This window comes from Columba livia, chromosome 3 (genome assembly GCF_036013475.1).
Source record: "Columba livia isolate bColLiv1 breed racing homer chromosome 3, bColLiv1.pat.W.v2, whole genome shotgun sequence".
Lineage (NCBI taxonomy): Eukaryota > Metazoa > Chordata > Aves > Columbiformes > Columbidae > Columba > Columba livia.
Window position 1 is genome coordinate 97,779,042 of NC_088604.1, and position 14,946 is coordinate 97,793,987.

At 43.9% G+C, this 14,946-nt stretch overlaps 1 protein-coding gene across 5 annotated transcripts in view; it reads left to right on the forward strand.

Moving 5' to 3' along the window:
• The window catches only part of PROX1 (prospero homeobox 1), a 49,685-nt gene that overhangs the window by 22,496 nt on the left and 12,243 nt on the right, over positions 1-14,946 (forward strand). The window lies entirely within an intron of this gene.

Here is a 14,946-nt window from a genome sequence, read left to right on the forward strand (position 1 = left end):
GGTCAAGTTGCATAATGTGCCCCCTCTCACAGCAAAAGTGACATTTGTCCACCAGAAGAGGGTGGTTTCCTGCCTAAAATCCTTCTGGGGGTGGTTTTAGCAGAGCTTTTTTTTTGCAGCACCTAAGTTCAGATAATTCAAAAATTCTCTAAGCAAAGATGTTCTCGGCTCCTTCCCCCTTTTCTGGGCACGCAGAGTTTTCTTGAGAGTGGTTGCGTGGAAGGGGCAGGTGAAGAACGGGGAAGAGGATGTTCCTGGTGGGGTTTGCCATTTGTTGTGGCTGGTGACAGCACACAGACTTGATGTTTGGTGTGCTGTGGCACCTTCAGACTTTCCTGAGGGCTGTGGCCCCATTAGGCACCCACACACGCACCAGGCAGGAGACTCTCACCCCTGGGACGTAGGTCTGCCTGTAGGCCAAGGCAGAATAGCAAAATACAGGAAAAGAAAAGGAAATGCATAAGGAGATAAGTGTGACCAACTTTTTTTTCTGTCAAAATGTGCTTAAATTCCCTCCAGCTTTTTTTTTTTGTTGTTGTTGTTTTTCACACAACTTCTTTTCTGTTTGCAGAGTGGAAGTTGAAATGTTCTTTGCTTTCCAAAGTTCTTGGGTCCTTGATGATTTCAGGCATTTCATTTCAAAGCATTAGTTGCAATGTTAATGTAAATGGATTACTTCAGTGAGGACATGTGGGGAGGTTATTGGTGTTTTCAGGTAGATAAGAAAATATAAATCTCATAAGTTTAGCACTGCTAGTGATCGCAGTTTCCTCATCTCGGCAAAGTGTAGTAGCTAGTAGGAAAGGAGCCCCTTGATATTCATGGATGGAAAGGGATGTTTTAAGTGGCGATGATTTGCAGATATTTCACACAGTCTTTCTTGTGTTATCTATGATAATGAGAATTTCTAGAGGTTTAAATCCTGATTTTGCATTGAAGATCCAGCAGTTATGAGATCGTTAAAGTGTTTCTAACGTAGCCACTGTAACTTTTCCCGATAAATGCCTGGCCCCTCCCCCACAACCTGCAAAGCAAAAATGACAAGTACTGTAATGTTGAAATTGGATCCAAAGGGATTTAGCAAACTGAGCATTTGCCATATTTAGCGTCATCAAAGTTCCTTCCTCTCATACTTCAGTGATGCTTTGCTGATCTTCTGATTAGTCTGATATGCTGTTTATCTTAAATCACCTACACTACTATTCCTAAATCCTTCCCCTTTATTTCTTCTTGGGTAAAATTTGTGCATAGACTTTAATACTCCTAAATTGACTATGAGGAAAAAATGATAAAGCTAAAATGTGCATTTGGTCTGTATCAGGCAGTGCCATTGATTTGCTCAGGAATCTGTGATACTGTGTTCCTTTCCCTGCACATTGGAACTGACAGCTTGTAGCAAAGTCAAATAAGATGTTTAACAAACCGCATGTCCTATCGTTTTTAGCTTTGCCATTGTACCCTTATGGCTGTGAGCCAAAGACAGATACAGTGCCTCCTCCAGCACGATGCAACTTTGCCTGTGTTTTGTGTGCACACGTGTGTGTAGCTGGTTCCACATTTCTCTCTCTAGCAGTAGGGTTAGCTGGAGAAACATGTGCTGAGCTGCACAGAGCAATTTGAAACTGACTTTTGAAATGTTGGGCGGGGGGGGCGGAAACATGGGGTTTTTTGTGAAAGGTGAAGATGCTTCTCTACTCCGGGGCAGCTCTTCCAAGGAGGTAGAAGGTGAATGAAGGAGGCAAATGTTAGTGTCCCAGCACAAATGCCAAAGTTGGTCAGAAAGAGAGGACAGCTTGCTTTGCCACTTGATATCTGTTTCATCTGTGGTGTTGCCATAGGCTTTTGGATGCCAGCTGCAATAATTGGTCAGGTATTGTTGCTATACATTAAAAGAAATTTTAAAATCCCAAATAGTTTTGTAACTCGCTCTCAAAATCCATCCTAACGCAGATCACCAGAACTCCCAGTTGTGACTGTAGCAGGATGTCTTCCTTTCAAACAAGTGGGACACCATGGTGTGAGTTAAAGTAAAAATACGGTTAAAGACCATATATAAGATTTTTTTTTTTCTGATATGTGTACTTACAACAAAGAAAACAAATTGGCCTGAGGACAATACCCAGAGTTTAGCCTTGCTTTGGTTTCCACTCCTCCTCCATCATCCTTGATCCCCTGGCATATTTTTGTAGTTACCGTCATTCTCCGTGTATTAACGTCTCCCCGCATGATGCCCGTTCCTTTTCCTTGTGGGCATTTTAACAACTCGGTCTCAGTTCTGAAGTCTCAGGGTCTCTCTGTGCTCGTGATTTTGCTCCATGCCCTCCTGCCTACTGCTTAACACTCGCCGTGCCACGCTCCACTGCGGAGCGAGCAAATGAGCACCAAAGCAGAAGCCCGTACGCGCCATCGTTCTGAGCTCAGCCTGCCTGCTGCTCCACGGGAACTTGCCCGATTTTTGCAGACGTAGTTACCGAGATCGATCACAATAGCAAAATGTCTGCCAAGCTGTGCTATTTGCACAAATACACTGTATGCAGTTTTGGTACAGTGGGGTTTGACGCGATGATTGCCTCTTTTCATAGCGCTGGTTACGGCACGTGTCGTCGTTTCGAAGGGGGAGAAAACCATTTTTAAGAAGTTTGCTCTGCTTTTGGCAGGAGAAAACTATACCAGTGGGAAAAACCTAATTAAGACCAGTTGTACTCAAGTCTTAGCAGAATGTCTAACTTAAGGCACTGTGAGTTTGTCACATTAAAAAAATCAATGAGATTACGTAAAACAATTCAAATAACACCACCTATAAAATCTAAGTAATAACCCAGTCACGTAAGCAGCCTATGAACCCTTGAAAGGAATGCTGGCTGCCAAAATTCCCAGAAGTGATGATGGTTTTAGGCCAGTTCCATTTTGGGATGCTCAACTGGAGATCTGTTAATGAGAGCCACTTTGTCAGGAGGTCCTCAACAGTCCATTCCCTGAAAATGAAGTGTGCCCAGCACTGCATCCAAAAATTAAGACATCCTCAATTATAAAAAATTCTGGCCACTTATGTGCTTATTTTAGGAACCTGTATTCTTCCCTAGTTTCATCCGCAGGATTCACCTTGTGCTGAATTGGCGTTCATCAAAAGGAGAATTAAAGCCCTCGAACCTGATTCTTATTTAAACTAAGGCCACTTCGGAGTGGTTTTGCAGGCGCTGCAAAGTACGATTTATAACCACCCTAATACTCCTTTACGCAACTGGAGCAGTGCAAAGTGGCCTCAAGAGAAGAGAAAATCAGGTGCCTAACTTGCTAACTTCCATCTGGGAGATTGCTCTCCCCATACAAACCGCTGTGCTGCGGCCAGCTCGGCACTTGTGGTGGTACCAGCCCTGGGCACAGCCGGATGGGACGGCTGTTTGTTGCAGTATTAAGCTCCTCTCGATTTTTTTTCCCCCTCAGCTGTACACTTCCTCCTTCAAGGGCTTTATTGTTGTAGCTTTTCAACATTGTTCTCGGCATTCTTAAAGACAAAGTCGGAAGGGCTCTCTGGTGGTCTGCAGCAAGGAGAATAAAGCTGCTTTGGCAATTTGAGAACAGTAAACGTAACTGTCCTGATTCCTCTAAAGAAAGCACGAAACATAAGTGTCTGGATTGAACTTCTTTTTCACTTAAAAATCTTGATTTCAGGAAATTTAATTGATGCCTTCAGGCCTTTTTTTTTTTTTTCAATTTGAAGAACAATTTCTTGTGAAACAGCAGAGCTTTCCTTGAAACTGCACGGGAAATGAATCCGGTTTGTAAACCAAGTAACAAAATCCGCGGCTTGCAGTGGAAGGTTCGTGCGTTGCACGTATCAATTAATGCTTATTAATCAGTTTTTGCAGTTAGTTGAACTGCAGATTGTAGTTGGAAGCTATTAGGGAGAGAACTGCGAGAGGAATACTGTTGCAGGACTACACTCGGTTTTTCTGTTTGTGTCCTTTGGATTCAAGGTGTTTGTATAATGAAGTTGGCACGTTGATATACGATCTATTTTTTAATGTCATTACAATTTTAGTTCCCTCTGCCTTTTTGTCATTGGGTTACATTTAAGCACAGCAAGATCAACTTTAAACTTCCTTACTCAACAGCTTTATTAGTTATAACGTACCGTGACCTTTCTCAACATTCTTAAAGAAAAAGATACAGTGTAATGTCACTTTACTTTGCTTATTGTTCTTTGTTGTGGTGAACAAAGCATTTTCTACAGTGGCTATAGCACATAATTATACAGCTTTCAATAGCGGTGTCTTGGCACATATCAAAGTTCAGAAGAGCCTTTAGAAAAAAAAAGATGTTTTGTGGCAGCCTAGGGAGGGTCTCATCTTTCCTTCAGAAAATAGTTCAAGGCTCTTCTGTCAAGCTTCCCTACTTAGAGCTTTTTCTCCTCCTGCTTCATAAAGTTTAAAGGGGATTCAGTGGAGTTCTATGATCTATTTCCTTTGAAAGATTGTTCCTTTGCACAGAGAAGTCCTTTGACTTCAAGAGTTCACAGATTCATGTCTTTAGGTATCATATGTCTGACCTTATCAGTTACTCTATTTAATGTAGGAGAAAAAGTCTCAACTCTTTGTGTTTGTCTGTTTTGCCTCTGTGAAATGATTTGGTGAAAAGACCATCCTTTTTAACACACCACTGAGAGGCCGTTTCTGACTGTAACCTACCCTGTGGCTCTTCTAAAAAAAAAAAAGAAAAAAAAATTGTCCTTGTGTTTTGTGTATGGATGATTTCACAGTGAGAACAGAATTATACAAGGACAGACACACATAAAAAAATCTTTTGCTCTTTTTTCCTAAATGATCTATTGGCTATTTTGGTGGCTGCTACTCTGGTTCCCCAACAGGCACAACCATTTAACAAACACAGAGATAGCGGCTGGAGTGCTGGGCCAGCAGTAGGTTTTCCCTTGCTTCGACCTACCCCAAAGGCCTTCATAATTAATTGTCCTTCAGAGATGAGGAAAGTTCAGAGACAGTGTGTGTAGCGATGTCTATTGTCTGACATTCAGTTCTCCTTCCCTCAGCTCTTTTTCTTCCTTCCACAAAGGGTTATCAATAGGAGCAGGGAGCAAGCTCTCTTCTAACAGCTGCTGGTGGTGGCTGTAGCTTTCTGGGGAAGGTATCATTGTGTTCAGCCATCTATGGATTAAATGGCTGGAAAAGTTCTAACGACGCTTTCAAACGGGCGTGTTTATTTCATCTAGATTACACAGACCTATTTAGCTAATTAAAAACTTTCTCAGAACCCCCTCTCTGCTATTCAGGGGAAGAAAAAAAGTTAAAACGCTGCTGTAATTATGAAGAATGGCTGCCGTGAAACTTTGGTAAATAAATGAAAAATTCGATCTGTCAGCTTTGATCGAAACACACCCAAATCAGCACAGGCTTGTTCGCTGAGTTGTTCCGTGGTTTTGGTTTGTATTTTTTTTCTTAGGGGGAAGAAAGGTGCACGGTAGAAAAAGCATAAAAGAAAACATTGATATAAGCCGTAACAGAAACAAACACTCGCCCAGTTTAAAAAGCTGCCACTAGTTCATACTGTCTCTGCTCGTAACATCAAAGTGCAAAGAAGCTAGAGTTTGCTAAACGGATTATTAATATTGTTGTGCCTTCTGCGATTAATTGAGAATCCTCTGTGGTGTAATTATTAAACTTCGTATACAACAGAAGAAAATTATATACATGCTTGCTTGTTTTCTCCGATGATACGCTAAACAAAGATATGGTGTGGTTATATTAGATAGGCAAGAAGTATAGTTAAATTAGGGCTGTTTATTAACAATCCTTATGTTACTGCCCCAATTAATTGGGCGAAGCCAAAAAGGACAAATACAATCATTCTTCCACTGAACAGTTTAACTAGCAAATTATGGAGGTTTAAATATTTTTTTCATTATTAAAAAAAAAAAAAAAGACTCTGCTTCGACCTGTCACCTGTATTCTTCATAAATACATCAGTTTGCAATGAAAAGGAATAATCATATAAAACATTTTCTGGGCTCCATCTCAGTCCCTTACTGTTACAAAGGACCACCAACAATCCAGATCAATTATTGTACTGATTAAGTTATTGTGCCTGGCATTTCGAACCAGCTTTTCTGTATTTAAGAAGAAATTGCATACAAAGTAGATGCAGCTAATAGAGTAACGCAAAAAAAAAAAGATCATAAAAAATTAAAGTTATTCTTATGAATCTTTCATTAGAAGCAATGAAAAGGGACACTGGTGAAGCCAAGTGCTTTGTTCTTCTGAGCTCCTCTTGTAGGGCCAGATCCTGCGAACAATTACGTACTTGAGCGTTCCTTCTGCGAGAGTCCTGCTGGCGCCTCCAGCATCTCTCCGGCTCTTCCACGGTTTGCCCACGTCGGCCTGTGCGTTACCACCAGTGTTGTTCTGCTTTACCAAACAGATGTTCCCTTTAAAAATTGACAAAAGCCCTGTAAAAAAATCCACCACCAAATCACACAGCTGTACGGAGGCGAACGCTCGCTTTTATGCAGGAGGAGCTGTTGTGAAATGATTTAAGGCTACTCTGAGCTTTTCAGATTACTCCCCACCGCAAATAACATCTTAAGTACTAAATTGCCCTAAGCGGTGTTTTATTACTGATCAATAAAATAGTAATCTTGTCTTTTAATGTGGAAAAATATTTTAGTGGGATTTTTCCTGGTTTAGTTCAAGGATAGCAATAAACCAGAAAGCACAACCCCCGAAAAAAAGCAAAACCCGTCCTCGTTTGTTTCTAATTTTGCTTTGGGGGAATCCTTGGATTGTTCCAGCTGAATGGTGCAGGGCTGCTGTGCCTGTGCGCGTGTGGTGGTGTGCTGTGGTCTGTTTGGGGTTTGTGGGTTTTAGCTTTTTCTTTTACAATTATTTACCAGAACTCATCCTTACTGCCCCATCCTCTTCTCCAACAAAACAACTCCCTTCCAAAAACAAAAAAAAAAAAGAAACCAGCAAAACCAAACCAAAACAAAACTTGGCAAACTCTTCCGACTCCTACTGCCATTTCATTTTGCATTCAACAAGGGGTAGTGGGAATTAAAACGTCAACTGGAGACTGAGAAAAGCACCAATTTATAATGCGTTAGCCTTGCACAATTCAAGATTTCTTTTGCTAGCTGCACACATTATACCCAACATCTCGCTCCTCTCTTGTGGCAGTTGTGAGGAATGGCCATTCCTTCCCGTGTGTGTACTACAGGCCTCTAAAGACTCTTATTTATTCTCTCCCATGTCACCTTGTGTACAGTCTGGTCTGTGACACTGATGGTGATTATGTCATTATTTTGCTCTGGGGGCTTTGGCACATCTGCAGAGCTGATGCACATCTTCTTTGTTACGCTGGCATACGTCCCATATCGCAAATGCTTCATTAGCCTTACTGCCTGCCTCCTTGCCAGACAAGAATACCCAAATCCAAGCTTCTTTTTGCTCTGGTCTTTTGTGTCTGTGATGAGCCTTTATTCATCTTCCTAGTTCTTCCCTGTTTTCTATTTTTCTATGTAAAACTGATTTCCAGATGTCCGTTGTTCTCCAAAAATCCATCGTAGATGAGGAGCGAGAAGCAAGGTGAATTTTAACCCATGTTGTCCCTCACTCGCGTAATATCTTCTCCCTTTTTCATTCATCCTGCCTATAGAAAGACTTCGTCAGGCTAGGCAGTTCAATTTTAAAACTTGCTGTTTAAAAAAAGAAAAGTAAAATAAATGAGTTATTCTCTTATCATTTAATAAATCCTAGTTGTGGTAATGAGTAACATGCAAGTTGCACATGTTTCTTCCAGACTTTCTGAATTTCTTGTAGACAATATAACTAAATTTCTCACTCAGAACTGTTGGAGAAGCAGCTTTGTCCAGTGAAGGAAGAGAGTGTTCACGAGACCCAATCAGCTGAAATTTCTTATCTCCTGTTTTAGTGTGTCACATTAAAAGGACGTAGAACATTTTGTACTGTGAAAATTGAAGAAAATGTTTAATCTTCTAAACTTCATCTAAGCTGTTCTATATAAATGTTGTACCAGAGAGATGTGAAATGGTGGGTGGGTTAGCTTACTAGTTTTGTAAGATTTTTCCCTCCGCATCCCATGCACCCCATGCTTTTTCTCCATGACACTGAACTAACTTCTGGGCTGGATTCTCAGTTTCTGGTGTAAATCAGCTCCAGCAATCATTGCAGCTAATTAATCTGTGCCAGCTGAAGAGCTATCTTTTGTTGTGTTCCTCTACAGTCAAGTGTGTGAATGTATGTTAAATGTTAATTGGAAAAAAAGTTGTGTTTATTTTAAAACTAAAAATTAAATGCAGACCGGGATTTGGAGCAGCAGAGCCATCACGTTTATGGATGTGGGGTGGAGGGGTGCATTGTTTTTATTTTTGTAAGGCACTCTTGCCAAAAGAGGAGGTCCCAGCCAACACCGTCTCCTAGTGCGTGGTCAGGGCTGTGTGACTGACTTTAACAGAAGTCTTACAGATGGGATTACCCATCCTATAGGACTTTGAATAGGTCACCTTCACACATAACACCGTTTGCTTCATATCTTCAACGTGTTTTAAAATGGATGAGAGTCAGGCGCTCATAATGTGAATTAGCAAACTGTCTTAACTTTCAGAAACCGTGGGAGAGGTTTAGCAACACCATGCCCCACTCTGGTTTCTGACCCAGCTTTTTGGGTGTTCCCAAAGCGGGTATCCCTGGGCTGAGAGTGCAGTTTACTTGTGGAGAGGCCTTCCAACATCGTTGTGGAGTGCAACGGGAATGCTGTTTTCAAAGATACTTAAATCTGCAAAGGTGAAATACTGAGGCTGTGAAGAAGTCACAGCAGAATATTGCAGGGGCCCGTGAGGACTGTGTGTCCTTCAGCTGCGTGAGAGCGAGATAACCTGGGAGGTGAAGTAGCCACGGTTCAGCATCCTACCGAAGTGGCAATAATAACGCAAGAAGTGAAGTTAAAAAATACTGTTTGGTCGAAGAGAGAGGGGAGGGAGTATTCAGGATACTGGGTCACTTTCTGTAGTTACGCAGAACTGCTGGATTTCATAGTGCAGGGAGAGAGCCCCGCATCTTCCTGACCTGTGAGTGTGGGTGGGTGAGAGAGAGGGAGGGACAGCCAGATAATCAGCGCACTGGAGATGATTTCTCCCTGTAGATCTGGAAGGGGCAAGGTTCATCTTTCTTATCTACAGAGGGGGAAGGTACGCAGCCAGGCTCTGCCTTGTTTTGTGTGCCACCGGAGGGACTCGTGAACTGCTCTCTGCGGGGGGTTGGTTTCAAGGCTCTAGTGGAAATGTGCCATCAGAAGAAGCCGTGTCCAGGTGGTGGTCCAGAGCGCTCAAAGATGTGGCCTTGAACTTGTTTCTGTAGTTAACAGGGAGGCTTTGTAGAGAGCAGCAGACCAGGGTGGCATGATCCCTGTTGCTAAGCAGAAAGGCTGCAGCATTGATTGGGACTTAGGGGAGAACTGTGGCGTAGACACACAAATGCATTTAAAGCAGTCATCTACAACTTCAGAAAGTTTTTAGAGGAGGGAGGGGAAATCAACGTTGCGAGTAAAAGCCCTTTAACTGCTGAGTATCAGTGTTCAGGGGGAAGCCGAAGTGGTTTATCTCATGCAATTGCGGAGAGGGCTGGCTCCATCAGACGAGGCCCAGCCTCGAGGTTATCTAATCCAGCACTGGCTGGAGTCGCACCATTTCCTTCCGCAAGGGATAAAGAGCAGGCAAACGAGAGGCAGCCCAGTCCATTAGGATGTAAGTCTTCATCTTCTGAACTCACAGGTTTGCAAGCTACAGCTGTCCCCGGCAGGTCCTGACCTGGAGCTTGTGACGGGGTGTTTGTAGCCCAGTTTGGCCAGCCGCATGGCTCAGGGTGGAATAGATGAAGCAGTTTGTTCCATCATGATGGGCTTCAGATGCCCATAAAAGTGTGGTTACATTGGGAGGCGGTTCATCGGAGTTAATCCGGGGGAGCCTGGGCTGGTGGAGCCTCATTTGCAACACCCCTCACCCATAACCCTGCACAATTTCCTTCCCCTGCCCCTACCCTCTGCCATGGGAAAGAGGAAGGGAGGTGCCCTGCTGCCAGAGGGCATGCTTACCACCTTCATGACACCCCCAAAAGGACCCTACTGACTCCCTGTTTCCCTGCCAGACTGATTAAACACCACCTGCTTCCCATCTCTTCCCCCCCTCACCCCAATACATGCAAAACAAGGAGGGAGAGGGCACATTTGGAGCTTTTCAGGGCCAGGCACAGAAGACAAAGGTGACTGCAATGCAGAGAAATGGGCAGAGTGTACAAGAGCAAGCAACACCAATTACGGATATTTAGTAACTGTTACGGCATTTTTATATATGTAAGATGTATTCCTGATGTATAAGCCTTTAATTATCACTTCTACTACTTGTTAATGGTTCATCTATGGGGCCAAATTCTGCTGAACATAGAAAAATCTCTGCACACTACAAGCTCTTGAACGTGTTTTCCTCTATACCCATGGTCTAACCAGCAGTTTCTGCCTGCCCAGCTCTTTTATGCATGGAAATACCATGAAAGCAGATGGGCTTACTGCTTAGTGAGAGGCATACCTGCTCATCACAGCCCAGGTCCTTCTGAGTAACACATCACATTCCCATCTGGCCGATGCGTCCAGGAGAGTGTGCAATAACCTCTCTGCTGTTCCCAGAGAAGAGCCAGAATTGGGTGGTCATCCCTGTACTCAATTTTCTGGACAGGTTTTTTGTGGGCGCCTGGATGTGGTACCTGCCAGAATTTGGCAGCAGGGTACGTAACATGCCGCTTGGCATTATAGGCAGCCTCTTGGAGCAGATCGCATTTCACCGCAATGAGACTGAGTTAAAGTTAGACTTTTCTTGTGAGCATTAGTTTTATTTCTCCTTCAGTTTTTGAATGAGACAGCTTCTGGAGTGTGACAGTAACCCCTCCCATGATTCTTTCTTACATGTCCCAGCACATACTAAACCCCCAACTATCATAAGCTGTAGGAGCCTTAGTGATTTTTCCATTCTGCGGCAGTGCCATTGGCAATGTAGTAAGTTAAGGGCAATCAGAGTTTCCATTAGAAACCTCTATATCTCATGCAGTTCTAATTCATCAGTAAGGCAGAAAAGGAAATTTGATAATCATCTCCCCATTAAAACACTGTCGATGATTTTCGAGGATGGGGAAAGGGGAGAACTGAATTTCAAGGAGCAAAAAGTCTAAATAAATAGTAAACGGAAAGATTTTTTATTTTGTTTTAGCCCACTCTACTCTCAGGTCTTACCAACTTTTGTGCTTAGAAACTAGGATGTTAAGGCCGTTGTGTTTGCACGAGAGAGTAGCTGTGTTTCCGTGATGGCCAGGCTCATCCCCTGGACCACCAGCACAGCGGTCCCAGCACATAGATCCTCCAGGGGTGTCGCTGTGTGTGGGATGCCTCCCCCGTACTGCAAAATGGGAATATGGGTCCTGATGGGGAGGACCCTGGGAGGCAGGAGGGGGTGTGAGCCCAGCGAGCCGCGGCCGCACCGCTGTGTGCCTCCAGCCCAGGCGCTCAGCGCCGGCGATACTCAGCGCTCCAGCCGCGCAGGGAGCCTGCCGAGTACTTCCCAGTCTTTATTTGTGGAAAAGCTTAATTGAAATGCAAGTGATTAAATCTAATGTATCGCGCAGTATCCATTTTCACTGCACTACCACTTTCACTTCCCCGATATTATCAGGCATCTCAGCAGCCCCACTGTCAGGTTTTTTTCCTTGTAAGAGCCGTGCCTATTCTCTCTCCTCTTTGTGAGCTTGGCGGAGGAGATAACAGTAAGCCAGCAGTAGATTACTAGTGCCCCAAACTCTACTCAAGGGATAAGGCATCTCAACTTCATTTCAAACAAACACTTTTAAAATACAGTCTCAGATCATTTGAGGGGCATGTGTTTTCCAGCTTTTATAAGGAGTAAAACACTTACAGTGTAACAGTAAATGTAATTAGAAACCTCTGTTGTTTTCCTAGTTTCTCTCTTTTCAGCTGGACTCAGGCTAATGCTTTTCCCTTCTCAAACACCAGGCTCAGTGCTGTGTTGTTAGTCCTGTCCCTAAAGAGTGCTCTTCTCTTTGTGTGCGACAGTGGGAGAGCAGACCGTCCTAAATGGCCACTCAATTTCTTGTCTGTCTTTTTCCATAAAAATCTGTTTCTTAACAGATTTGTACAGCAGGAGTTGTGAGAGGAAACTTGAAGACAATAAACACAGACCGTGGTGGCACCAGAGAGCTGCTGCTGTAGCCAGGGGGATTGGGTGGGCAAATTGACGCCCAGCTTTCTAGTAAAGGTGGTGACTGGGAGAAAAGTGTGTTTACTGGAGTGTCCAATAGTTGAGGTATTTTTCATAAAAGCATCCTTTCCAACTTTTTTCCCTCTCCTCTTAAGTGATAATGGAAGAGGCATTAGCCTTTCCATTGCCTGAGCCAACCTGTTTTTTTTTTCTAAGAGGTGTCCAGGATGTTCAGCCAATTGAGTGATCTAATTAGCTGAAAATTGTTAATTTCCTTTACCTTATAAAGCACCTAACACAGAAACTGTTAAATAATGTTAAGTGTCAGACTTAAACTGAGAACATTGGGCCATATGCTGCCGCGGCTTTCGCGCCAAGAAGTGTAGCAACTTACTCCAAAACCTGCCTCCAATTTCTGTGTAGAAGCCAAAGCCTCCTGCTTGATATGCTGCCACACCAACTTGCAGCGCTAAGATGGTCCCACGCAGCAGCTCACTGTGCTTGGGGAAAAAAGTATGTGCGTGAGGGGAGGTGATGGTCTGGACAAACGTGGCAGAAGCCAGGACACCAGCAAGGTATCGCAGACACTGCCCTTGCAAGCGCAGGAAAAGCAAGGGTAGGGCAGTGCTGCTCTGGGCAGTGTTATCCTGGAAACCGTGGCAGATTTGTGCCTGCAGCTGCTAATTGCATGAGTCCCTCATCTGGGAGGGCCTGGTGGATGGGTGGCTCTTGTAGCTCTCCATTAAAACAGGGGGGTCCCTGGCTCGATGGGACGCACACAAGGAAGGAGCTGGTCCCGGTGTCACCAGCCTCCCCGCAAGCCCACGGAGAAGTGGCTGCAGAAGAAGCGTTGCTGCTGGCTTGACCCCAGCGTTGCTCTGATGCAGCATCTTATGGGCAGGGCTTGTCCTCCGTAGGTTTCCTATACAACAGGCTGTGCGTAAGGGAATACAGGTTTAGGTGCCAGCTCACCCCCAAAGCCCACAGGCTTAAATCTTCCTTGTGTGAAGAAGGGGCTCAGGGATATGTGTGGGTGATGCAAGCAGAGTTTCTGAAGCATCTCCCTTAAGAAGGTTGCAGTACGCCCCCAAAACTCACCTTACCCTGACTTTGGGAGTGGGGGGCTGCCTGTGCACATCTGGTTTGTGCTTTGTATGAGTTTTTTCTCGGCAGAAATATTTCCCCTGAGTCTCCTCTACTGTTGCTGTACCTGTGCTGGTGCAGAGTGCTTTGCACACACACTTTAGAGCTGTCTGAGCTGGAGCTACCCATGGCGAGACTGCTCCCCCAGCAGCAAACTCGCTCATTATCCTGGAGAGGTTCTCCATCACTTGTCTAATAGCTGCTGCTTACGCCTTACCCTTGGGTGAGGGGCTCCCTGCGGAGTCCCCCTCTACAGCCACTGTCAAGATCACCCAGTTAGAAGCGGGATCTGGCCTTCCCCCTCTCGCCCCCTCCAACCTGTTTACCTCCCATTACCGCGACCTTGCGCTCTGCAACGTGAGCAGCCTTCACCAGCTGAAGACCTCTGATCCTAAGTCCACTAGAGATTTTGGCTTTCCTATTTGGCAAGGCGACTTGTTGCCCACCAGGTCAACATGAATAAAGATTTTTTTTTTAAATCCGTGCTGTCCTGCAATTGAAAAAAGAAAAAAAAAAGCCGCCTCCAGATATTTTAACCTCTCCTGGCAGCCGGACATCTTGAGCTGCCTGTGCTGCGTTTGTTTATTTCTGATCATAATTACGATCAAAAAAATCAAACCACACACTCACCAAGAATTCTACTTTATATAAAATTTGAAAGTAAAATCAATCCTGGCCCAATCTTATCATTTTTAAAGTATGTTTATCCAGCTTTGTAATAGGAACAAGCAGACGGTTTGAAGGCCACATAGTTTTCAAACCTTGGTTGCAACACGTTACCCCATTTTGAAACCGTCTTTATCTAGCCGAGAAAACTAAAATCTGTTTGACAAAGTAGCACTCCAGCCAGTTTATCTTGCAATATGGCTTTAGCTCACAGAGCCTATTGATTTCCTTAAATTAATGTTTACAGAATGCTACTGAATTTCACTCAACGGGACATTGTTCTTTTGAAGCTTTGTAAAATATGATACAGAGTGTTATTGCCATTTGTTCCTTTGCTAAGACTGATGAAACGTTTATTTTTTTAAAGTGCAGCCTTGAACTATAGCTGTTTCCTACAAGTGTGTTTACTCTTGGAACATTAGTAATACAACACACTATCAGACTCCAGCACAATACCACAGGCAAAGTCTGTAGGTACACTCTGGCCAGCCTGATCGTATAAAGGGAGCTGAAGTTTAATGCAGATTAAACATCGTATGAGAAAAGGTTTCGAGCTTAGCCCAGCTGTCCCTGTCTGAAGGATCTTCAGATTTGTGCACTACAGCCAAGCAGTTGTCTGACGCTGTTACAATATTAGAACGGTTGCGTTGGTCTTGGTACATCTAAACATGGGACCCCGTACTGAAAATTAATGTCTGATCCTCTCCCTCCGCTCCCATCCGTAGAAGGTGAATAGATTTGTGGTTGCCTTGTGCGTGGTTCGGAGACTTTGGATCCAATCTCTGAGGAGCGCTTAAAAATCTGCTCCAAGAATCACTTGCATTACTTCTAATGTCCACCCAAATTTTGGT